The sequence below is a fragment of the Piliocolobus tephrosceles genome, chromosome 13, assembly GCF_002776525.5.
Source record: "Piliocolobus tephrosceles isolate RC106 chromosome 13, ASM277652v3, whole genome shotgun sequence".
Classification (NCBI taxonomy): domain Eukaryota; kingdom Metazoa; phylum Chordata; class Mammalia; order Primates; family Cercopithecidae; genus Piliocolobus; species Piliocolobus tephrosceles.
The window spans coordinates 18,106,748-18,132,890 of record NC_045446.1 but is presented as its reverse complement, the minus strand read 5'-3'; the positions used below and the strand labels follow the sequence as shown (position 1 = coordinate 18,132,890).

The 26,143-nt window shown below is 44.1% G+C and overlaps 1 protein-coding gene across 8 annotated transcripts in view; it reads right to left on the bottom strand.

Annotated features, from left to right (window-relative positions):
• The window catches only part of AMBRA1 (autophagy and beclin 1 regulator 1), a 198,945-nt gene extending 177,103 nt beyond the window's left edge, over positions 1-21,842 (bottom strand). For 5 of the 8 annotated variants that reach the window (XM_023215722.2, XM_023215725.2, XM_023215723.2 and 2 more), the window contains exon 1: positions 21,599-21,842. The gene's annotated coding sequence lies outside the window, so the exon portion shown is untranslated. The remainder of the gene's footprint in view (positions 1-21,598) is intronic. The other 3 variants (XM_023215727.2, XM_023215728.2, XM_031936669.1) reach the window with 1 other exon arrangement.
• Between the last annotated feature and the right edge of the window lie 4,301 nt (positions 21,843-26,143).

The following is a 26,143-nucleotide window of genomic DNA, read 5'->3' as shown; positions in this document are numbered from 1 at the left end:
AGGAGAATGGCGTGAACCTGGGAGGTGGAGCTTGCAGTGAGCAGAGATCTGGCCACTGCACTCCAGCCTGGGTGACAGAGCAAGACTCCATCTCAAAAAATAAAAATAAAAATAAAAATAAAATAAAACGTAAGCACATTAAATAGTGTTTTTTTTGTTTGTTTGCCTGTTTGAGACAGTCTTGCTATGTATCCCAGACTGGAGTGCAGTGGTCCCATCTTGGCTTACTGTAGCCTCCGCTGTCCGGATTCAAGCTACTCTCATGCCTCAGCCTCCCAAGCAGCTGGAATTACAGGTGCACACCACAATACCCAGTTAATTTTTGTATTTTTAGTAGAAACGTGGTTTCACCATTTTGGCCAGACTGGTCTCGAACTCCTGGCCTCAAGTGATCCACCCGCCTCAGCCTCCCAAAGTGCTGGGATTACAGGCTTGAGCCACTGCACCCGGCCAACACTGGGTTTTTTTCCTTTATCAGGTTTTTCTATATGATCACATGCCAACAGAAAAAATGCAATAATACATTTAACAAGTATGTAGGCACAAGTCATTTTCTAAATAAATCTGCTGATCTTGGTTCAACTATTTTTGTCCATTTAGCATATTTTTGGAGGACTACGCGATGCAGCAAGCCCTACTGCAGGTGACAGGGATAGAGAACTGGAAAAAGCAAATGAACAAAAAAGGACTCCAACCTCTGAGAGCTTGTGGGGAGACTACAACTGCAATATACTGTAACTATAACCACTGTGCTGAAATGTGGCAAGTGCTACCCTCAAGGAAGTACAAAGTGGCATGGTTTGAAAACTCCAGCTATCTTCCCAAAAGCAACAGATAATCTCTCACATTTGCTTCCTTACAATGGTTCTGGCTTCAATTCCGCTGATATTCTACAAACCACAAATACTAATTCTTATGCCTGGGCAAGAGGTCCCCAGTGTTCTTCTATACAAATCACTCCATTGGACACACTCAGTAAGTATGACAGAAATTTGCCAGCTCAAGTCAGCACAAAGCTCCTTCTCTAAAAATAACCCTGTAATTTTTAGAAATTCTAGCAATGAAATTAAAGTATCTTTAACTTTTTTGTCAAATCATGGATATACAGAGTTAAAAGTGACTTAGGGATCATTTTGAACATAAAATCTTGAAAAGTGGCCATATTACAGTGGCTCACTCCTGTAATCCCAGTGGCTTCAGAGGCAAAGCAAGAGGACTGTTTGAGCCCTGGAGTCCAAGACCAGCCTGGGCAATATGCCAAAACCCTGTCTCTACAAAAAATATAAAAATTAGCCAGCCATGGTGGCACACACCTGTAGTCCCAGCTACTCAGGAGGCTGAGGCAGGAAGACCACTTAAGCCTGGGAGGTCAAGGCTGCAGTAAGCTATGGTCTGCACCATTGCACTCTAGCCTGGGTGACAGAATGAGACCCTGTTTCAGTCCATTTATTTTATTATTTTTTTATTTTTATTTTTTATTTTTGAGACAGACTGTCCCTCTGTCACCCAGGCTGGAGTGCAGTGACTTGATCTTGGCTCAATGCAACCTCCACCTCCCGGATTCAAGTGATTCTCCTGCCTCAGCCTCCTGAGTAGCTGAGACTATAAGTGTGCCACCATGCCGGGCTAATTTTTGTGTTTTTAGCAGAGACAGGGTTTCACCATGTTGGTCAGGCTGGTCTTGAACTCCTGACCTCATGATCCTCCTGCCTCAGCCTCCCCAAGTGCTGGGATTATAGGCGTGAGCCACCACCGTGCCCTGCCCAATCAATCAATATCTTAAAAAGTTAGATTCACACCCGGGCGTGGTGGCTCACGCCTATAATCCCAGGACTTCGGGAGGCTGAGGCAGGCGGATCACAAGGGCAAGAGATCGAGACCATCCTGGACAACATGATGGAATGCTGTCTCTACTGAAAATATAAAAATTTGCTGGGCGTGGTGGTGCCAGCCTGTAATCCCAGCTACTTGGGAGGCTGAGGCAGGATAATTGCTTAAACCTGGGAGGCAGAGGTTGCAGTGAGCCAAGATTGCACAACTGCACTCCAGCCTGGTGACAGAGCAAAACTCCATCTCAAAAAAAAAAAAAAAGTTAGATTCACTTGTCCATTGTTATAAGACTCACTAAAGGCATCTCTGAGACATAAACCCAGGGCTCTTAACTCACTGTATAGAGCTGCTTTGCACTGCTGCTGCTTTAAATCCAGTAACAATGAATTTAATGAAGTCCAAGTTTTCTCATTTAATCAATCATAGATACATCCATGAATAAATAATCATACAAGTTTAAAGACTAACTTCATCAAAAACAAGCACACTAAGCACCCACCATGAGGTGCATACAGTAGGCAAAGAACTGCCTATCTTTGATATGGCAGACGCTCTTAGGCATTGGAGGGAAATGTCAATACACACTGAAAAATTGTCAGCATTATTATCATCATCTTGACAATTAGCTAGTATTTTGGGGTGTTTACTCTGAACCAGGCACTTCACGTGTTATTTCTGCTCCTTACAACAACTCTTGAAAGGTAGGTATTATCGTCCCCCCACTGTACATTTGTGGCCGCCAGATTTAAAAAGAAGTATTCTGAGCCGGGCATAGTGGCTCACGCCTGTAATCCCAGCACTTTGGGAGGCTGAGGTGGATCACCTGAGGTCAGGAGTTCAAGACTAGCCTGGCGAACATGGTGAAACTCCATCTCTACTAAAAATAAAAAAAAATTAGCCACGTGTGGTGGTGAGCTCTGTAATCCCAGCTACTTGGGAGGCTGAGGCAGGAGAATCACTTGAATCCGGGAGGTGGAGGTTGCACTGAGCTGAGATCGCGCCATTGCACTCCAGCCTGGGCAACAAGAACAAAACTCTGTCAAAAAAAAAAAAAAAAAGGGAGGAGGAGGAGGAGGAGGAGGAAGAGGAGGAGGAGGAGGAGGAGGAAGAGGAAGAGGAAGAAGAAGAAGAAGAAGAAGAAGAAGAAGAAGAAGAAGAGGAGGAGGAGGAGGAGGAGGAGGAGGAGGAGGAGGAGGAGGAGGAAGAAGGAGGAGGAGGAGGAGGAGAAGTAGTAGAAGTAGTAGAAGTAGAAGTAGAAGTAGTAGTAGTAGTAGAAGTAGTAGTAGTAGTAGTAGTAGTAGTAGTAGTAGTATTCTGGCCAGGCGCAGAGGCTCATGCCTGTAATTCGAGCACTTTGGGAGGCCAAGGCAGGCAGATCACTTGCAGTCAGGAGTTCAAGACAGCCTGGCCAACATGGTGAAACTCAGTCTCTACTTAAAATACAAAAATTAGCCGGGTGTGGTGGCACGTGCCTGGTAATCCCAGCTACTCAGGAGGCTGAGGCAGAGAATCGCTGGAACCCAGGAGGCAGAGGTTGCAGTGAGCCGAGATTGAGCCACTGCACTCCAGCCTGGGTGACAGAGTGAGACTCTGTCTCAAAAAAAAAAAAAAAAGACCTCAGAGTCCATGCACTTTTCCTGCTGTACCATGCTCCCTAAGGGCAGAATAACTACACTGCACATGTGGCTGTAGTATCAAGTCACTTCAAACTTTGACATAATTTCCTGACTGGAAGTTACGTAATTTAGCCATCTTTTCAATCTTTAGATTGGTTTAGCTAATTTTCTTTTATGATTCCTCAAATGAATGGTCTTTCAGGGTTTCTCTTTTTAAGGAAGCAGAATCCTTTTTCCAAATGAAATCTTATGTGAAAACACGAAAATGTAAAGCAGGTCAAAGTTGAGCTGCTCTGGTTTAAGCAAGGTGGGAGAACTAAAGCTCTTCCTTACTCTCATGGCCAACTCTTGGGCACCTCCAAGGAATACTTTGAAAAATACTGGTTTAAAACTGAAGACTCTGCTTTCTCCATCTCAGCTCTACCATTTGGCAGCTGTATAACCTTTGACAAAAAACAATGTTTCACTTTTTGAAACAATGTTTCACTTTCTCTCATCCTTTACAGGTTTGTTACAAATATTACATATTAGAATAAATGTAAAACTCCCTATACATGGTTCACATCCAAAAGTTAGTTTCCTTCTTCTTTATCTACAGTGTTAATAGTTGTTGCCAATTCAAGAAAGCTCAATAACTATATCTGAAGATATTCTTGGCAGCAGAGAAGTGAACAAGTAAATGCTCCCGTAATTCAACTAAAATAAATGAACCTAATAAATCCTTCATTAAAAGTACCAGTGGTATTAGTAACTCCCTCTTAGTCCTTTTGGGCTGCTTTAACAAAATACCAAAAACCACCCAGGCACGGTGGCTCACACCTGTAATCCCAGCACTTTGGGAGGCTGAGGCGGGTGGATCACCTGCGGTCAGGAGTTCAAGACCAGCCTGACCAACATGGTGAAATTCCATCTCTACTAAAAATACAAAATTATCCCAGCGTGGTGGCGCGTGCCTGTAATCCCAGCTACTCAGCGGTCTGAGGCAGGAGAACAACTTGAACCCGGGAGGTGGAGGTTGCAGCCAGCTAAGAGAGTACCATCATATTCTAGCCAGGGCAACAAGAACAAAACTCCGTCTTAAAACAAACAAACAAACAAACAAAACTGGGTAGCATTATAAACAACAGAAATTTGTTTTTGTTTTTGTTTTTTTTTGAGACAGAGTCTCGCTCTGTTACCCAGGCTGGAGTACAGTGGTATGATCTCGGCTCACTGCAACCTCCGCCTCTGCCTCCCGGGTTCAAGCAATTCTTCTGCCTCAGCCTCGCAAGTAGCTGGGACTACAAGTGTGCGACATCACGCCCAGCTAATTTTTTGTATTTTTAGTAGAAATGGGGTTTTGTCATATTGGCCAGGCTGGTCTCAAACTCCAGACCTCGTGATCTGCCTGCCACGGCGTCCCAAGGTGCTGGGATTACAGGAATGAGCCACCGCGCCCAGCCGGAAATTTTTTTTCAAAGTTCTGGAACTGGAAAGTCCACTGCTGTCTGGTAAGGGCCCAGGTCCCAGTTCACAGACAGCGCCTTATTGTTGTGTTCTCACATGCTAGAAAAAGCAAGGGGGTTTCTCTCATCTCTTTTATAAGGGGTCTGTCCTCATGACCCAATCATCTCCCAAAAGCCCCCCTCTTCTAATACTATCACTCTGTAGGTGAGGATTTCAATATATAAATTCCAAGTAGACATAAACATTTAGACCATAGCACCCTCCCAGCTTAGCCTCCTAGTCAGCCACTGACTCATGGACCCAAAACCACAATTTTGATAATAGAGAAAAAAGAGATCCCTTATAACACCCCTTAACATAGACATGATGTTTGAGATGGGTAAGTTATTGTGGTACTGAGTATCTTAACTTTGGCATTTCCTGAGCTGAGCATTTCAACTGTCAACTTAATTCTAAGATTTAATGAGTACTTTAATGTTCATATTCTACAACAGAATCTAATGTTCACTTGCCCATCTTCCAGGCTTCTATTTTTCCAGGCACCGCAAGCCAAAAAATACATCTATGTCATGTGCATCTTCACCTAAGCAATTTTAAACTGGCTCTTGCCTAAACCAGTCATTAAGAATCCATTGCCATGATCTATTATTAATAACATGTTCCCATTTCTTCATGTATAACCAGAGACCAAAGCTATTTTTATAGGAAAGAGATTGTCGGTCCCAATCTAAGCCCAGCCAACTCTCAAATCTCACACTCTATGGAAGCTGCAGATGTTGGCTTTGATCACCACGATTCAGGAAGGATCATAACAGTAGATCACATAGCTAAGAAAAGAGTCATTTAAGATAAGGAAGACATCCCTGAGTATTCAATATGGATGTGGAATCCAAAAAGATTTAGAATACTAATCTAGTATTTTACCAGGAACCTCGAGCAATTCACCTGCTTTCTATTATTGCTTTGTGAGAAAAGTGAAAATATAGTCATGAAAATGCCAGAGACATTGGTGTTGCTGTTGTTTTGTACACAGGGATCTCCATGTGTTGCTGAGGCAGGTCTCGAACTCCTGGGCTCAAGAGATCCTCCCGCCTCAGATTCCCAAAGTCCTGGGATTACAGGCATGACTCACTGTGCCCAGCCAGACATACTGCTTTGATTAACCATCAAGCAATTATATCCCAGGGTTACCAGGGACCTCAGCAAGTCATCTCTGTCATCTCCCTCATTTCTAAACAAGCTCATACCTAAATGATCCCAGAAAGATAGTCTTTGGAGAAGATACTTCACAATATCCCTTGGTAACAACATTTCAGTATCTTGTAGTCAGGAAGTTCTTTCTAATGTGTAATCTACATCCTTTATGTTGCAATTAAAACACATTCCCTCTTGTCCTGTCCTCTATGGAAAGAGAACATCTGCTTAACACCACCTGAACAATATCCCTCCAAGAGATTATAAAATATAGGAAGCCCATTTCAAATAGCTTCATGTAAATGCAACATGGCTTTATATGGGTCACCTTAGACAAAGAACATGATTAAGAGTCTTAAATTCCTAATTCCACCACTGCCACCACTGACTTGCTCTGAAGATGATAGGAAGTTAAAACCATGCAGATGCTGTGCTTCAATTATCCCATCAGTAAAATGCAAATAATAAAACCAGAATGTTAGAACTCAGTTCTTCATACAGGAAAGAGATTCTGAGTCCCAATCTAAGCCCAGTCAAACTCAGAAATCACATACTCTGGAGAAGCTGCAGATGTTGGCTTTGATCTCTAACATGTCAGAAGATCATTAACAGTAATATATCAATAATATATTACCATAGGACCTGCAATTCCATTCCTAGGTATATTCCTAAACTAACTGAAAATAAGCCCATACACATGCATGTTCAAAGCAACACTATTCACAATAGCAGAAGGCAGAAACAGCCCAAATGTTCTTCAACGGATGAATGGATAAACAAATGTGATATATACACACAATGGAATATTATTCAGTCATGAAAAGGTAGGAAGTACTGACAAATACTCCAATGGAGATAAATAAACCTCCAAACATTATGCTAAGTCAAAGAAGTCAGACACAAAAGATCACATATTGTAGTATGCCATTTAAATATCCAGAATAGATCAATCCACAGAGACAGAAAGCAGATTGGTGGTTATCGGGCTGGAGGAAGGGCGGAATGAGGATAAACTGCTTAACTGGTAAGGGGTTTTACTTTGGAGAGATGGTAATGTTTGAAACTAAACAGGCTGCAGAACATTGTGAATGTACTTAAATGCCACTGAATTGTTCATTTTAAGATGGCTAATTTTATGTGAAGTGAGTCCTTATTCTAAAAAAAAAAAAAAAAATGCAGCCAGGCAGGGTGGCTCATGCCTATAATCCCAGCACTTTGGGAGGCCAAGGCGGGCAGATCACTTGAGGTTGGGAGTTCGAGACCAGCCTGACCAATATGGAGAAACCCTGTCCTACTAAAAGTACAAAATTAGCTGAGCATCGTGGTGCATGCCTATAATCCCAGCTACTCAGGAGGCGGAGGCAGGAGAATCACTTGAACCCGGGAGGAGGTTGTGGTGAGCCGAGATCGTGCCATTGCACTCCAGCTGGGCAACAAGAGTGAAACTCCAGCTCAAAAACAAAAGCAAAACAAAACAAAACAAAAAATGCTAGAGGCTGAGTGTGGTGGTCTGTACCTGTAATCCAACTACTTGGGAGGCTGAAGGAGGAGGAAAGCTTGAGTTCAAGGCTACAGAGAACTATGATCACCACTGCCGTCTAGCCTGGAAGAAAGAGTGTCTCAAATAAATAAATAGAAGAATGCTAGAAGAACTAATAAGGACAATGTCCGTATAAGCATTTCCCAGGAAAGTTACCATATAAAATTCCAGGTAGGGACGGACATGGCAGCTCATGCCTGTAATCCTAGCACCTTAGGAAGCCAAGGTGGGTGGATCACCTGAGCTCAGGAGTCCGAGACCAGCCGGGCCAACATGACGAAACCCTGTCTCTACTAAAAATACAAAAATTAGCCAGGCGTGGTGGTGTGTGCCTGTAATCCCAGCTAGTTGGGAGGCTGAGGCAAGAATGTTGCTTGAACCCAGGAGGCAGAGGTTGCAGTAGGCCAAGATCGCACCACTGCACTCCAGCCTGGGCAACAGAGCAAGACACTGTTTTACAAAAAAAAAATATATATATATACACACACACACATATATATATGTAGGACTGTAGCCAAAATGTTTATTATTATCATATCTATATGGCTAATTAGACTCTGTGCAAAGTATATATATCACAAACTATTAATAGAAAACAAAAGTACAGAACTTTGGCACAATTTTTTTTTTTTTTTTTTTTTTTTGAGACGGAGTCTTGCTCTGTCGCCCAAGCTGGAGTGCAGTGGCTGGATCTCAGCTCACTGCAAGCTCCGCCTCCCGGGTTCACGCCATTCTCCTGCCTCAGCCTCCCGAGTAGCTGGGACTACAGGCGCCTGCCACCTCGCCCGGCTAGTTTTTTGTATTTTTTAGTAGAGACGGGGTTTCACCGTATTAGCCAGGATGGTCTCGATCTCCTGACCTTGTGATCCGCCCGCCTCGGCCTCCCAAAGTGCTGGGGTTACAGTTTGTCACAATTATATAATCACTATATGGAAATAAGAGCCAATAAACAAGTAAATGAATACAGAGATTAACCAAGCACCTCAGCTAATTAGCTATAGCAACAATGACCACAGGAAAGCAATAAAATAAAAAATAAAAAATAAAGATAAGGAATGAACTTTAAAAGCCAATAATACCAAAATACTAGGACCTATTCAGTAGGGAGGTGAAAAAAGAAAGGCTAAACATAGCAAAGTTTAAAAGTACATAAAAAGGGCCAGGCATGGTGGCTCACACCTGTAATCCCAGCACTTTGGGAGGCTGAGGCAGGAGGATCACTTGAGGTCAGGAGTTCGAGACCAGCCTGACCAACATGGAGAAACCCTGTCTCTAATAAAAATACAAAATTAGCGGCACGTGGGGGTGCATGCCTATAATCCCAGCTACTCGGGAGGCTGAGGCAGGAGAACCGCTTGAAACCGGGAGGCAGAGGTTGCAGTGAGCTGAGATCACGCCACTGCACTCCAGCCTGGGCAACAAGAGCAAAACTCCATCTCAATAGATAAATAAATAAAGTAAGTAAGTAACATAAAAAATAGATAAACCCTTAAGGCCAACATAAAAAGGCCATGAGAACCATTACTCTCACCATTTTGCAAATATCTTCATGCCCTCACCCTTTTCTCTCTTAATATAACCTTCTGGGGCAAGATACCAAGCTAAGCAGCCAACAATACAAAAAATAGAAAGGTACAGCTCCTATCTTCATGGATCCTACTGTCTTAGAGTATACTTCTTATGAGGAAACAGACATGTTTTGTTTTGAGATGGAGTCTTGTTCTGGGATCGCCCAGGCCAGTGCAGTGACGGGATCTCAGCTCACCGCAACCTCCACCTCCCCAGTTCAAGTGATTCTACTGCCTCAGCCTCCTGAGGAGCTGGGATTACAGGTGCATACCTCTACGCCTGGCTAACTTTTGTATTTTTAGTGGAGACATGGTTTCACCATGTTGGCCAGGCTGGTCTTGAACTTCTGACCCCAGGTGATCCGCCTGCCTCGACCTCCCGAATTGCTGGGATTACAGGTGTCAATCACCACACCCAGCCTACAAATGTTAATAATCAAAATACACAGACCATCTCCACTTCGTCCCTTCCTATGCCTTAAACCCTATTCAGTTTAGCTTCTGGCCCTACTTTCCTCCAATATTGTTCTTGCCATAATCATCAATGATCTCTGTGTTGCTAAATCCAACAATATACAGTGATTACTCCCTTCCTGAAATATGCTCTTATGGTGGTTTCTCTAATAACAAGCTCTTATATTTTCTCTTGAATTCGTTGGAGCGTGGTCTTCTCCTCCTACTCTATACTTGTTCTCTAGGAGATCTCATCCATTTCCCTTTGTTGTAAATACCATCTATATACTAATACCATCCTGATTTCTCTCCAGCGCCACTTTTGTGAATCAGCCTAGAGACTACGTACTTGATATCTACACTTGTATGTTTTCACAGGCATCTAACACTTAGCATGACTAAAACTGAGATCTTCATTCCACTCCCCAACTCTAATCCAAATCTACTCCTCCTCCAATGTTTCCATCTCAGAAACACCACCTTCATCTACCCAGATGCTCAGGCCAAAAATCTGGAATTATACTTGACACCTTCCTCTTCCCACACATCCAATCCATTAAGTCTTGCCTGTCCTAATTCTAAAATATCTACTGAATCTTTCTACTTCTATCTCCACTGCCTACAGTATAATCCAAACCATCATTGCCTTTTGCCTGGACCTCTGTAATACTTCCTAACCACACTTCCCCCATTTCTTCTCTTTCCAAGTCACTCCCCACAATGTACCCACAGTAATGGGGTACAGCTGTTGTTATTGTTGTTTTGGAGACAGAGCCTTGCTCTGTCACCCAGCCTGGAGTGCAGTAGCATGGTTTTAAGCTCACTGCAGCCTCCACCTCCCCAGACCAGGTGATCCTCCCACCTTAGCCTCCCAAGTAGCTGGAAGCACAGGTGTGAGCCACCACACCCAGCTAATTCTTTTGTACTTTTTGTAGAGATGGGATTTCACCACGTCATCCATGCTGGCCTCAAACTCCTGAGCTCAAGCAATCCCCCCGCCTCAGCCTCCCAAAATTCTGGGATTACAGACATAAGCCACCGTGCCCAGCCCCAGAGTAACGTTTTAAAATAATATATAAGGTCATGACACTCATGCTTAAAACCTTCAAAATCTTCTAATTACACTCAGGATAAAAATCCAAAAGCCGGCCAGGTATGGTAGCTCACGCCTGTAATCCCAGGATTTTGGGAGGCCAAAGCGGGTGTACCACCCGAGGTCAGAAGTTCAAGACCAGCCAGGCCAACATGGTGAAACCCTGTCTCTACTAAAAATGAAAAAGTTAGCCGGGCGCAGTGGCTCAAGCCTGTAATCCCAGCACTTTGGGAGGCCAAGACGGGCGGACCACTAGGTCAGGAGATCGAGACCATCCTGGCTAACACGGTGAAACCCCGTCTCTACTAAAAAAAAATACAAAAAACTAGCCGGGCGAGGTGGGAAGCTGAGGTGGGAGGATCCTTGAGCCTAGAAGGTCAAGACTACAGTGAGCTGTGATCACACCACTGCATGCTAGCCTGGGGAACAGAGACCCTGTCTCAAAAAAAAAAAAAAAAAAAAAACCGAAAGCCTTGACACAGTCGTGCCTAAGTCTCTATCCTCATTCTATGCCTCTTTCCTCCATCCCCTACTGTTCACTGTATTCCAACCATATCAATCTTCTTCCAGTTTCTCAAATGTGTCAAATTCCTTCCTATCTTGGGAATTTCATACATGCTATTCCCTTCCCTTTCTATCCTTCTAGTCTCTGCTTAAATATCACTTCTTCAGAAAAATACTTCTCAAACTTCCAGTTTAATTCAGGTTCCCCTACTATAATCTCTTTTTATTTTTCTGGCATAGGTTTGCCACACATTGCAATTATATGTTTATTGGTATAATTATTTGTTTACTGTCTCTCTTTCCTCTGGACTATAATCTCCATAAAGGCATGGACATCTATTTTTCCACTCTAGTCTTAGTATATTGACCTAGTGGCTTAAAGTGTTTAGTAGTTGAGAATCAGTATAACTTAGAGGTTAAGGGCAGGGGAATGTGGAGCCAGGTTGTTTGGACTCGAATCCTGGTTCTGCCATTTGCTAGCTATATACCTTGGGCAAATTGCTTAACTTCACTGTGCCACAACTGCTACATCAATAAAATGAGAAGAATAAGAGTACTTATGTCATAAGGTTGTTAGTGAGAATGAAAAGAATCAACGCAAAGTGCTTACTACAGTACCTGGCACAAAGCATTCATAAGGACTGGTTCTGATCAGAACCAATATTTGATAGACAAACAAAAGTCTGAAAAAGTAAGAATTGAGACACAGAATCACAATCAAGAAATAGTTCTAAAAGGCTTCACAGGGATATATCATAACTCAAAAAAAAAAAAATCCATAGTACATAATATACAGCATTATGGTATCCTCACCGCCTACTGAAAGAATACACATGCAACAAACATTTATCAAATGAATGACTGAAAAATACACACTCTGCTATAATCACTAGATAGAATTTTTAAAAAAATTTTTTGAGACAGGGTCTTGCCACGATGATGCTCAGGATGGAGTATAGTGGTGTGATCTTGGTTCACTGCAGCCTTGATCTAACAGGCTCAGGCAATCCTCCTGCCTCAGCCTCCCAAGTAGCTGGGACTACAGGCATGCACCACCATTTACAGCTAATTTTAAAAAATTGTTGCCAGGCGCAATGGCTCATATCTGTAATCCCACCACTTTGGGAGGCCAAGGTGGGTGGGTCACCTGAGGTCAGGAGTTCAAGCCCAGGATGGCCAACATGGTGAAACTCCGTCTCTACTAAAAATACAAAATTATCTGGACATGGGCCCAGGCGCGGTGGCTCACGCCTGTAATTCCAGCACTATGAGAGGCCGAGGTGAGTGGATCATCTGAGGTCGGGAGTTCAAGACCAGCCTGACCAACATGGAGAAACCCTGTCTCTACTAAAAATACAAAATTAGCTGGACGTGGTGGTGCATGCCTGTAATCCCAGCTACTGGGGAGGCTGAGGCAGGAGAATCGCTTGAACCTGGGAGGTGGAGGTTGCAGTGAGCTGAGATTGCGCCATTGCACTCCAGCCTGGGAAACAAGAGCGAAACTCCATCTCAAAAAAAAAAAAAAAAAGTTATCTGGATGAGGTGATGGGCGCTTGTAAACCCAGCTACTCAGGAGGCTGAGGCAGGAGAATCACTTGAACCTGGGAGGTAGAGGTTGCAGTGAACTGAGATCACACCACTCACTGCACTCCAGTCTGGGCGACAGAGTGAGACTCTGTCTTTTAAAAAAAAAAAAAAAAAAAAAAAAGGCCGGGGGCGAAGGCTCGTACCTGTAGTCCCAGCACTTAGCACTTTGGGAGGCCAAGGCGGGCGGATCACAAGGTCAGCAGATCGAGACCATCCTGGCTAACACGGTGAAAGCCTGTCTCTACTAAAAATACAAAAATTTGCCAGGCGTGATGGCATGCGCCTGTAGTCGCAGCTACTCGGGAGGCTGAGGCAGGAGACTCGCTTGAACCCAGGAGGTGGAGGTTGCAGTGAACTAAGATCACACCACTGCACTCCAGCCTGGGCGACAGATCAAGACTTCATCTCAAAAAAAAAAAAAAAAAATCCCAGCCTCCCAAACTGCTGGGATTACAGGTATAGTCCACCACACCAGGCATAAAGACCTTTATAATTAGAAAATAACAATAATTTTTTTTTTTTTGAGATGAAGTTTCGCTCTTGTTGCCCAGGCTTGAGTGTGATGGCGCGATCTCAGCTCACCGCAACCTCTACCTCCCTGGTTCAAGCGATTCTCATGCCTCAGCCTCCCAAGTAGCTGGGATTACAGGTATGCACCACCACACCCAGCTAATTTGTATTTTTAGTACAGACGGGGTTTCTCCACGTTGGTCAGGCTGGTCTTGAACTCCTAACCTCAGATGATCCACTCGCCTCGGCCTCCCAAAGTGCTGGGATGACAGGCATGAGCCACCGTGCCCGGCCGAAAATAATAATGATTTTTAAAGCTGGACACAGTAGCTCACACCTGTAATTCCAGTACTTACGGAAGTCGAGGTGGGCAGATCACTTGAGGCCAGAGTTCAAGACGAGCCTGGGCAACATGGCAAAACCCTGTCTCTACTAAAAGAAATACAAAAATTAGTCAGGTGTGGTGGCACACACCAGTAATCCCAGCTACTCGGGAGGCTGAGGCACAAGGATCACTTGAACCCAGGAGGCAGAGTTTGCAGTGAGCCAAGATTGTGCCACTGCACCAGAGCAAGATTGTCTCAAAAATAAAATAAAATAATTTTTGAATTAAAAATAAAGATTCACATTTTTACTTTGTTTTCCTAGCTAGGATTTGAACCTATATCCTTTTACTTTGACTTGAAGGGTACTGAGGGGAAAGAGAGACAAATACGCTGTTTTAACTTCCTATTCCCTATTAAAGTTTTACCAAAGCATCTAAACTTCAATCTAAGAATCACTATCATGTGTTCTTTTGGAAAACTTTATTTTGTTATAATAACAACATTGTTACTAACAACTGGCATATACAGCACCTAGCACTGTTCTAAATGCTTTATACATATTAACTAATTTAGTTCTTACAACAACTGTAACAACATTTTACAGATGAGGAGAGGCACAGAGAGACTAAGTAACTTCCCCAAGTTGTACAGCTAGTAAGTAGGGGTGCTGAAATTTGAACCAGGCTGCTTGACTCCAGGAGTCAGTGCAACTATGCTGCTATTCAAAAGTCTGGGGAGAGAAATTTTTCTGTCCTGTTTTCAGTGGTCACCTAGAATAAAATATTCCAATTTTCTCTGCAAATCAAATGTGCTTATTAATCCTCTCCAACTCAGCAAAATTTCAGATGCTTCATTATACTATAGGTATATATGCCTATGATCTATTCTGGAGCAGAAATAAGTGATGAAATCATGAAATGTGAAATTTGTTTCAGCTCATTTTACAGAAACACAACTTCAGGCCAGGCACAGTGGCTCACGCCTGTAATCCCAACATGTTGGGAGGCCGAGGCGGGCAGATCACCTGAAGGCATGAGTTCGAGACCAGCCTGGCTAACATGGTGAAACCCCATCTCAACTTAAAACACAAAAATTAGCCGGACATGGTGGAACACACCTGTAGTCCCAGCTACTCGGGAGGCTAAGGCACGAGAATCACTTGAACCCAGGAAGTGGAGGCTGCAGTGAGCCAAGATTACACCACTGCACTCCAGCCTGGGCCACAGAGTGAGACCCTGCCACAAAAAAAACAGTAAAAAATTAAACTCATTAGTCAAGCATGCTAGATATTTAAATCATAGTTATCCTTGACTATGTAAAACCCAGTGTTATCATACATTAAATATCAGACAAATATTACATGTAGCAATCTTAAGTGACGGCTTAAATGGCAGCAGGGAAACTTAAGTTTACACAATCATGATTTATGATTCCAACTTTTCAAGGGGATTAAGGATGCTATGACTGAAGGCTCCAATCCCTGTAAATACCCAGGGCCCACCTCACTTCTTCTTCCCCTATCAGCCCTTGTTTATTTCCTTCAGAATACTTGTTTCAGTCTAAATTTCAACATTTATCAAATACCTATGTTTTCCACTGGAATAAACTCCATAAGAACACCTATGTCTACCATTGTACCCCAACATCTAATGAGTCTTCAATAAATATTTGCTAGATGAACAAACGTCTGCAAAGGTAAGGGTTGATACACACAGTCACAATCAAGAAATAGCTCCACAAGGTCTGACGGGAATATTTCTGACCTCAGAAATAAACACAGTACCAAAACAACACACAATGAAGAAAAAAAAAATTTGGGTAGAGAAGTGAAGATTATTAACCCTAAGAACAGAGGAAGAGACAGAAAATAAGTTAGAAAAGAAAAGGAAGGAGGCCGGGTGCTGTGGCTCATGCATGTAATCACAGCACTTTGAGAGGCCAAGTTGGGTGGATCACTTGAGGTCAGGGGTTCAAGACCAGCCTGGCCAACATGGTGAAACCAGGTCTCTACTAAAAATGCAAAATTAGCTGGGCGTGGTGGCACGTGTCTGTAATCCCAGCTACTCGGGAAGCTGAGGAGGGAGAATCACTTGAACCTGGGAGGCTGAGGTTGCAACGAGCCGAGATAGCGTTGCTGCACTCCAGGAGGCTGGGTGACAGAGCGAGACTCCATCTCAAAAAAAAAAAAAAAAGAGAAAGTAGCAAGTTGCCCAAGAACTTAAATAACATCTGTTCATTGTTGTTGTAAAACAGCATAGAAGATAACACTTGAAGAGTACTTTATCCGTTTAAAGCATTTTCACATACTTTTTTCTCAACGTAATCAACGTAAGTATTATGATGGGCCGGGCATGGTGGCTCACACCTGTATTCCCAGCACTTAGGGAGGCCAAGGCAAGGCAGGTGGATGACCTGAGGTCAGGAGTTTGAAACCAGCCTGACTAATGTGGTGAAAATCCATCTCTACTAAAGAAAAATACAAAAATTAGCCAGGCAAATGCCTGTAGTCCCAGCTACTAGGGAGGCTGAGGCAGGAGAATTGCTTGAACCCTGGAGACGGAGGATGCAGTGAGCTGAGATTGCACCATTGCACACCAGACTGGGCAACAAGAGTGAAAATCCATCTCAAGGCCGGGCGCAGTGGCTCAAGCCTGTAATCCTAGCACTTTGGGAGGCCAAGACGGGCGGATCACGAGGTCAGGAGATCGAGACCATCCTGGCTAAAACTGTGAAACCCCATCTCTACTAAAAAATACAAAAAACTAGCCGGGCGAGGTGGCGGGCGCCTGTAGTCCCAGCTACTCGGGAGGCTGAGGCAGGAGAATGGTGTAAACCCGGGAGGCGGAGCTTGCAGTGAGCTGAGATCCGGCCACTGCACTCCAGCCTGGGCGACAGAGCGAGACTCCGTCTCAAAAAAAAAAAAAAAGAAAAGAAAATCCATCTCAAAAAAAAAAAAAGTATTATGATGGATGTTTTACTTTTCCATTCTTTAAATATAGACTCAGAAAAGCATTCAAAGCCTTTGATTTCAATCTCAGCTCTACTATACCTACTGTGTGATCTTGGTTAAATTATTTACTGTCACTGAGCTTCAGCAAAAAAAATGGAAAAAACAGTATCTCTATAAGGAAATTAACATCTACTATAAAGGACTCTTACAAGTATTAAATGAAATAACACATGTAAAGAACATGACACAGTAAATGCTCAATAAAGGACACTAACTTTCCCTACAGCCTCCTTAAATAATTTATACAAGACTTCTCAGGTAGTAAACCTAGGGCTTAAACCCAGATCTCCTAATTACTTAGTCTATTTTCTCCCTACATTACATTGGCAGGCTGCCACAAAGTACTGGACACATAAATACATTCTGACAATAACTAATCGCAAAATTTTTATCCATCAGTAACTAATTTTAGCTGTGCAAAAAAAAAATTGATATTAACCTGGGGGAGCTAGAAAAGATTAAATATAAATGACCCCAAACCACAGGACAGGCTGTACCAGAACACTTCTGTACAAACAGAAATTAAGACACTGAAAGCTCTCTCTGAGTTTATGAGGAACAATTGGAGAATGAAACAAGAATGACTGTGATTAAAGGAACTTAAGTTTTTTGGGGATAAACCAAACCACTGGGCAAAAAAATGTGGATTCCACTCCAAAATAACTCTATCAAGGCTGAGGCATATCTTGGAAAAAGACACCTTACTGGGCTAACAACAAAACATTTTTTCTTATTCCTTTAAGAGTGAGATAAATTGGAACAGTGAGAGAAACTGTCAACTTAAACAGACAACATTCACCAATATGCTTGAGAACCATAATGTTTGGATTCGATATTAACAAGCACCCTAAAGTTACATGATCAAAACAAAAGTTTCATAAGTTTCCTAACACATATTGAAAATATTGTGAAAATTATACAGTATAAAAATGTATGGCCAGGCATGGTGGCTCACGCCTCTAATCCGAGCAATTTCGGAGGCCAAGGTGGGCAGATCACAAGGTCAGGAGATCGAGACCATCCTGGCCAACATGGTGAAACCCTGTTTCTACTAAAATACAAAAAATTAGCTGGGCATGGTGGTGCACACCTGTAGTCCCAGCTACTCGGGAGGCTGAGGCACAGGAATCTCTCGAACCCAGGAGGCGGAAGTTACAGTGAGCCGAGATTGCGCCACTGCCTCCAGCCTGGTGACAGAGCAAGTCTCCATCTCAAAAAAATAAATTAAAAAAAAGTAAGCCAGGTGCATGCACTTGTAGTTCCAGCTGCTGGGGAGGGCTACTTGAGCCCAGGAGTTTGAGTCCAGCCTGAGCAACATAGGGAGACTTCATCTCTCAAAAAAAAAAAGTAAATTACTACTTTATTAATAAAAATAATTGTTTTTTAATGATATACATAACTAATATTTTTCAAGCGATGTACATAACTCTGTTCCAGGTCAAGTTCTAGAATTTCAAATCTTCAATCATCTCCAAGAACTTTCTTACTAAAAGACAGAATTCATTTACATTCTGAACCTGTTCAGTTTTTAAAGGAATGTCAAAAGAGAACCCAATGTAACATTGACAGAACAATGCAAGATTTAACCAAGTAAGTAAAAAGCTGAGTGAAAACACAAAAAATTAGCCAGGCATGGTGGCATGCGCCTGTAATCCCAGCTACACGGGAGGCTGAGGCAGGAGAATTGCTTGAATCCGGGAAGTGGAGGTTGCAGTGAGTTCCACTGCACTCCAGCCTGGACGACAGAGCGAGACTCCATCTTAAAAAAAAAAAAAAAAAAGAAAGAAAAAGAAAAAAACTGAGTGAACTTCTATCACAAAGCATGGGATAAGTTGATTAAGTTGATAAGCTCTATCCCTGTAAACTCCCATCAACACCACCAAATTTCTTGGCCTCAATACACCTTAAGCCTCTGCCAATTATTTCCTGCAGAAACATAATAAAATATTTCTAAGATTGCTTCAAGACACAGCAATTTCCATTTGTTATTCAGCATTCATTAGGAGCCAATGAGATATTCCTTATAACTCTAAATTCTACACAGAACTTATCAATTCCCAGTGGACAATGTTGCTTTCTTTTCTACATTCTTTTATCTGATATACATTCTCTTCTACCATAAAAACTTTTTCAAAAATGCACATTCTTAGCTTAACTCTCCAATCTAGATTCTTCATAAAGATAGTCTGGTGGCTCTTCCTTAATCCCTTTCTGGGAGCACTGAGGTCGTGTAACTAGGAAATTGCTCATGATTAAGGGCCCTTCATTTAAATCTTGCTGACCTCACACAAAAAATTAAAGGAACAGTAATCTTTCCAAAGCTTATACAAGAATACTAAAAAGCGGCCGGGCGCGGTGGCTCAAGCCTGTAATCCCAGCACTTTGGGAGGCTGAGATGGGCGGATCACGAGGTCAGGAGATCGAGACCATCCTGGCTAACACGGTGAAACCCCGTCTCTACTAAAAAAATATACAAAAAACTAGCCGGGCGAGGTGGCGGGCGCCTGTAGTCCCAGCTACTCGGGAGGCTGAGGCAGGAGAATGGCGTGAACCCAGGAGGCGGAGCTTGCAGTGAGCTGAGATCCGGCCACTGCACTCCAGCCTGGGCGACAGAGCGAGACTCCAGCTCAAAAAAAAAAAAAAGAATACTAAAAGAGTGGGAGAATGTAGCCTTGTACAGTTTCCACTCAAGACTAGGAACTGAATGTCTACACCCTTAAAATCACTCGTTGGCCGGGCGTGGTGGCTCGTGCCTGTAATCCCAGCACTTTGGAAGGCCAAGGTAGGTGGATCACAAGGTCAGGGGTTCAAGACCAGCCTGGCCAAGATGGTGAAACCCCATCTCTACTAAAAATACAAAAAATTAGCCAGGTGTGGTGGTGGCGCCTGTAATCCCAGCTACTCGGGACGCTGAGGCAGAGAATTGCTTGAACCTGGGAGGCGGAGGAGGTTGTAGTGAGCCCAGATAGCGCCACTGCACTCCAGCCTGGGGGACAAAGCAAGACTCGTCTCAAAACAAACAAACAAACAAACAAAAAACACCCTCCCACTGATTCTACATACTTTGGAAACGTATCCAACCCAGAATGACCTCAAGACTAATTTTTTTTTTTTTTTGAGACCGAGTTTGGCTCTTGTTGCCCAGGCTGGAGTGCAATGACATGATCTCGCTCATGGCAACTTCTGCCTCCCGGGTTCAAGTGATCCTCCTGCCTTACCCTCCCGAGTAGCTGGGATTACAGGCATGCACCACCACGCCGGGCTAATTTTGTATTTTTAGGTTTCTCCACATTGGTCAGGCCGGTCTCGAACTCCCAACCTCAGGTGATCCACCCGCCTTGGCCTCCCACAATGCTGGGATTACAGGTGTGAGCCACTGCACCCGGCAGGCTGATATTTTTTTTCCCCAACAAAGAAGTGACACAAATTAGGATCATGACACTGAATCCGATGAAAATGAGAGACTTAGTCCCCAAACTTTCCAAATTGGGAAGGAAAAGAGAGCTACAAAAGAATTTCATTTAAATATCTCAATATTTGAATGATTTCTACATACAGCCTTTTTTAGCTTTTGTATGTGCAGTGACTAAACTACTAATCAAATATAACAAAACTGGGCGGGCGCGGTGGCTCATGCCTGTAATTCCAGCACTTTGAGAGGCCGAGGTGGGTGAATCACTTGAGGCCAGGAGTTCAAGACCAGCCTGGCCAACGTGATGAAACCCCGCTTTACTACAAATACAAAAATTAGCCGAGTGTGGTGGCGCGCGCCTGTAGTTCCAGCTAGTCAGGAGACTGAGGCAAGGGAATCGCTTGAACCCGGGAGGCAGAGGTTGCAGTGAGCCAAGATCGCGCCACTGCACTCCAGTTTGGGCGACAAGCGAGATTGTCTTAAAAAAAAAGAGAGAGAGAGAGAGACTCCTTGGGTTTCCTTTGGACACTCCCCAGAAAGCAGACCTTCACACAGGACAAGCGTTTGCCTTCAAAGTCTTGACCATCCTCTACTAGACTAACCACAAACACCATAGTTGTTAAGATTTCCAAAGAGGCTTGGGAGGAGGATAAACCAACCAGGAAACAATGTAGACAACAAGGTTATCAGGAAACAAAGTAGGCAACAAGGTTATCAAGAAACAAAAAGAAACTGTCATTGCTACACTAGCTAAAATGATACAGACTTTGAAAAGCTAAACAGCCAAGAAACCACATGGTTCCTTTACTTCTGAAGCCTCTAGTGACAGGATTTATATTCCTAACAATCTATATTCCCAGGAAAAGAGGGACCACAGGCGATCAAACAACAACTCACTGTTTTCATAACTTGACTGGTAACTGGGGGGAAGGGAACTGGTAAATGACAAAAAGTGACTTACAGTGCATTTAATGATCTTTTGGGGATATGGGGGAAGTCACGTCCCAGACATCAGCCTCAGTTTCCCCACCCAAAAAAGGCGAGAACATGACACTTCGCTCAGAGGAGCCAGAAGACCTTGTTCCATACACCTCCACCTACTCAAAGGTCCCTTCAAAGGCTGGACTCAGTAGGGGTCCCCAGTGCAACTGAGGCATGACACCGGGAGACTTCGGGATGGGGGGAAAGGATAAAAGAAGGAAGGTCAAAGTGCGCAAAGCTCTGTCGGTTCCCGGAAAGCCATTTTCCCCGCACACTGGGGGTGCCCTAGACCCAACATCTCCTCCCAAAAGAAAAACACCGGGAAACCCCAGCATCTCTCCCTCCTTCCGGCTTCTCCCTCGGTTCCGGGCTGCCCCTCCGGCCGCGCCCCTCAACGCAGTCCGGTAGCCCCTCCTCTGGCAGTGTCACGGCGGCCGGCCCGCCTGCCCACCCGCCGGCGCCAAGGTCTTCTCAACCCCGCGGCGGAAGGATGCCGGGCTGGGCCTCCCAGGCTCCTCCTGGGCCTACCTGCAAGGCAGACGGGAGCTCGGTTTGCAGTCCAGCGGACGAGCTGAGCCACAGGGAAAAAGAAGGAGGAGGCACGGATAAAGCAAAGGGTCGGTTCTACCGACCGGCAGGAGAAGGCGGCTTGAGCGCGGGGCCTCGCGGATAACTCAGTCCTCGACCCGGCGCCGCCGCCGCTCGGGAGACATCAACCAAGAAGACGGCGCAAAAGATCACCGAATACAAGAACGCCCCAGACATCAAAGGAGGAACGCCCAAGCAATCGTTCAAGGAACCGCAGCCGAGCGCCGAAAAACAGCTCCACTCCTACTCAAGGTCCGGCTCCTGTCCGAGGCATAAATAAACAAACCCAGATCATAAGCCACGGTGTAAAAAAGAGCCTGCGCTTCTGCCATTTTCTGTGGGTCGCCGGCAGTTAAGGTTGTTTAGAGAACTGGAGTTTCTCGTGAATGTGTTGAAGATCAAATCATAGCGCAATAACACTTGTCTATAGCCCCGCGACTGTTTTATGGACTCCCAACACTCTTTATCCCAATTGAGCAAATTACTTAACCTCATTTGACCCTTGGTTTCCTAACAGAACAGTGAGGGGAATTAAAAATGGTAGAGAAAGAAAACGAGAGAGAATTCAGGCTGAGGAACAAAATGAACAGTCTACGTAAAAGCTCCAGTGTAGCCCCCACAAAGCATGACCAAGAGAGGCTGGGAAAACCCAGAATTTTGTAGCCTGACCTTAAGGCGGGGGCGGGGGGGGGGGGGGGGGAGAAGTACACGGATTGCTTTTCTCTTTTATTTTCTTCCAAAGGCCTAGAGCCACAGGTGTGCTTCTTACATAATAAGCAAAAGTCTCTTTGGGTTCAGAACCTGATAAAGTGTTGACATTTTCATCATCACAACAATGGCTTTTTCCTGTCGTCTCTTAGTTGATAAATGAATATGCTCAGCACAAATATGAATTAATATGTACATCCTAGGTATGATTCAATAAATCACAAAGATCACTGCAAGTATGGTTACCAAGTGTGAGCAATCATAGTCTACCTTACATCCTCCTAGGGAGGTTTACACCCTTCCCCACGACTTAGGAAGGGTGTAAAAAGGAAACAAGATAGTCCCAGTTTGGTCGGGCGCAGCGGCTCACGTCCATAATTGGAGCACTTTAGGAGACGAGGCTGATGGATTGCTTTGAGCCCAGGAGTTCAAGACCAGCCTGGGCAACATGGTGAGACTCCAGCCTCTACAAAAAAAAAAATACAAAAAGTTAGCCGGGCCTGGTGGCTCCTGCCTGTAGGCCCAGCTACTCAGGAAGCTAAGATGAAAGGATATCCTGAGCCCAGGAGGTGGAGGCTGCAATGAGCCATGATCCTACCATTGCCTGATCTATGGAACAAGACCCTGCCTAAAAAATTTTTTTAAAGGCCGGACGCAGTGACTCACGCCTGTAATCCCAGCACTTTGGGAGGCTGAGGCAGGTGTATCACGAGGTCAGGAGTTTGAGACCAGCCTGGTCAAGATGGTGAAACCCCGTGTCTACTAAAAATACAAAAATTAGCCGGGCGTGGTGGTGGGCGCCTGTAATCCCAGCTATTCAGGAGGCTGAGGCAGCAGAATCACTTGAACCAGGGAGGCGGATGTTGCAGTCAGCAGAGATCGTGCCACTGCACTCCAGCCTGGGTGACAGAGCAAGACTCCATCTCAAAAAAAAAAAAAGTTCCAGCCTTTAAAGACTTTAAAATCAAAGAGCACAGTATGAGCCTTTTTAAAATAATGTATTGCCACTTTACAAAAATCTCCTCTAAGTCTTTGAAAATACTGGCCAGGCGGGGCGCAGTGGCTCAAGCCTTTAATCCCAGCACTTTGGGAGGCTGAGGTGGGCAGATCATTAGGTCAGGAGATTGAGACCATCCTGGCTAACATCCTGGCTAAACCCCGTCTCTACTAAAAATATAAAAAATTATCCGGGCCTGGTGGTGGGCGCACATCGTCCCAGCTACTTGGGAGGCTGAGGAGGCAGAACTGCCTGAACCCGGGAGGTGGAGGCTGCAGTGAGCCGAGATCGCGCCACTGAACTCCAGTCTGGCGACAGAGCGAGACTTCATCTCAAGTAAAAATAAAAAGTAAAAAAAAAAAAAAAAGGAAGCTTCCTTCTTGGAGAGGCGTGTGGGGCTTAGCTATAGCCCTCATTCAAATTTGACTCAGATAACTACATTTCTGTTTGTTTGTTTTTGTTTTTTTTTTTTGAGACTGAGTCTCGCTCTGTCGCCCAGGCTGAAGTGCAGTGGCGCGATCTCGGCTCACTGCAAGCTCCGTCCGCCTCCCGGGTTCACGCCATTCTCCTGCCTCAGCCTCCCGAGTAGATGGGACTACGGGCGCCCGCCACCACGCCCGGCTAATTTTTTTGCATTTTTGATAGAGACTGGTTTCACCGTGTTAGCCAGGATGGTTTAGATCTCCTGACCTCGTTATCCGCCCGCCTCGACCTCCCAAAGTGCTGGGATTACAGACTTGAGCCATCCTGCCCCGCCAACTACATTGTTTTGAAACCTTGATTGCAGTGAAAAAACCTACAGAAACTAATTTCACTGCTCTAACACATTTTCCGTTTTTCAAAAGCTGGAGACTTTTGAGTAAAACACCTGAAAGTTCAGCAAAGATTTATCTAAAATCATCTGAAAATGGCGATATTTGCAAAGCTGAGTCTAGACTGCTTTGTGAGACCATGGAAAGCGTGGCTTATTCTATGGGCAGAGTTGCACCTCTACAGATAAATTTCCTTCAGAGAGCTGTTTTTTTTAAATATGTATGTGTGTGTGTGTATATATATATATGGATTTAAGCTTCAGTTTGACAGCAAACTACTGCATGTTCTTATGGAAATATTTATTTGGATTTAAGATGGATCACAAGGGATCAGGAGTTGAAACCATCAACCTTGCAGGAATCTCCTCCCACTAGAGGAAAAACTGTAAAAAAGAAACAAGGCCAGCAGAAGTGAAGATCATCCTGGGCTGTACCCCTGATATTCCTCGTATTGCTGTTAAGACTCAAGAACTTATTATGGTGTTGACTGTTGATCACTGAATTCTGGCAGGACTCTCCTCATGGGATCCACTCCCCGGAGGTAGGACGGTGCTTCCCTGAAGTAGGACAACCAGTCTTAGCTTTGCCCAGGACTGAGGGGTTTCCCAGAACATGAGACTTTGAGTGTTAAAACCGTGACAGCCATGGGCAATCTGGGACAGTTCACTTTTAAGCATGGACCTTGCCCCTGTCAATCACATGGAAAAAACTTTGGAAAGACTAAAGCAACAAGAGGCCAGGTGTGGCAACTCACATCTGTACTCTCAGCACTTTGGAAATCCAAGGTGCAAGGATAGGTTAAGTTTAGGAGTTTGAGACCAGCCTGGGCAACATAGTGAGACTGTGTCTCTAAAAAACAAAAAAAAAATTTTTTTTAATTAGCAGGGAGTGGTGGCATACACTGGCAGTCCCAGATGCTCAGGAGGCTGAGGCAGGAGGATCACTTGAGCCCAGGAGGTCGAGTCTGCAGTGTGTCATGATCACACCACTGTACTCCAGTCTGGGTAACAGAGACAATGAAACCCTGCCTCAAAAAAAAAAAAAAAAAAAAGAAAAGAAAAAGAGGATGAGGATGGGGCACACTTGCCTAGGAGACTTGCCTGGAATGAAGGGTGAGGAAGGGAGGGGAGAAAAGAGGGAATTGGAGACTGTTCCTTATCTTGGCTCTGGGTTCTGAGAAACATGCCTCTATCACACACTTGGTGGTAGATATCAGGCTTGAACCTAGCGTGAGATAATTCTGTAATAGTACCATGAGTCATCTTATTAGGAAGTGCAGGAAGACCAGTCAGGCCTTGAACAGCCGAAATGCTAAGCCAGTTGTCAATTCTGCCATTGCAATTCTGTTCTGTTCTTTTCTAGCCTGTTCTTTTTGTGCTGTGGGGTCATGTATACATTTGATGATGGAATGGTAAAGATAGAAGTAGTATACTGATGTAGGAGCAGCCTAGGGAAGGAGAGAGACCCCAGAACAGCAGGGAACTGCTAGCTGTAGAATGATAGAAGGCTCTCCCTTCTTGTGATGAAATTTATCAATAGATCAAAATGTAGGAATATTTTAAAACTCTACAATGACAAATAAGTCAGCCCATCTATAAAAGACAGCATAAAGATTAGAGAAAGTTAACATGTCAACAGAATAACAGATCCTTAACATTTTGCTGGGCAAACAGGGAGGCCCCTTTTTGAAATTTGCTAATTTATGATTTCAAAGTCTAATCTCCTTTCTCCTGTTCAGTGTCCAGAGATCTAATTTCTTCTACTTTACACTCACAAGAGGCCTTCAGTTGTAGTCATTTTTTTTTTTTTTTTGGAGTTTTGCTCTTGTTGCTGGAGTTGCAATGGCACGATCTCAGCTCACTGCAATCTCTTCCTACCAGGTTTAAGTGATTCTCCTGCCTCAGCCTCCCTAGTGCTGGGATGACAGGCGCCCGCCACCACACCCAGTTAATTTTTGTATTTTTAGTA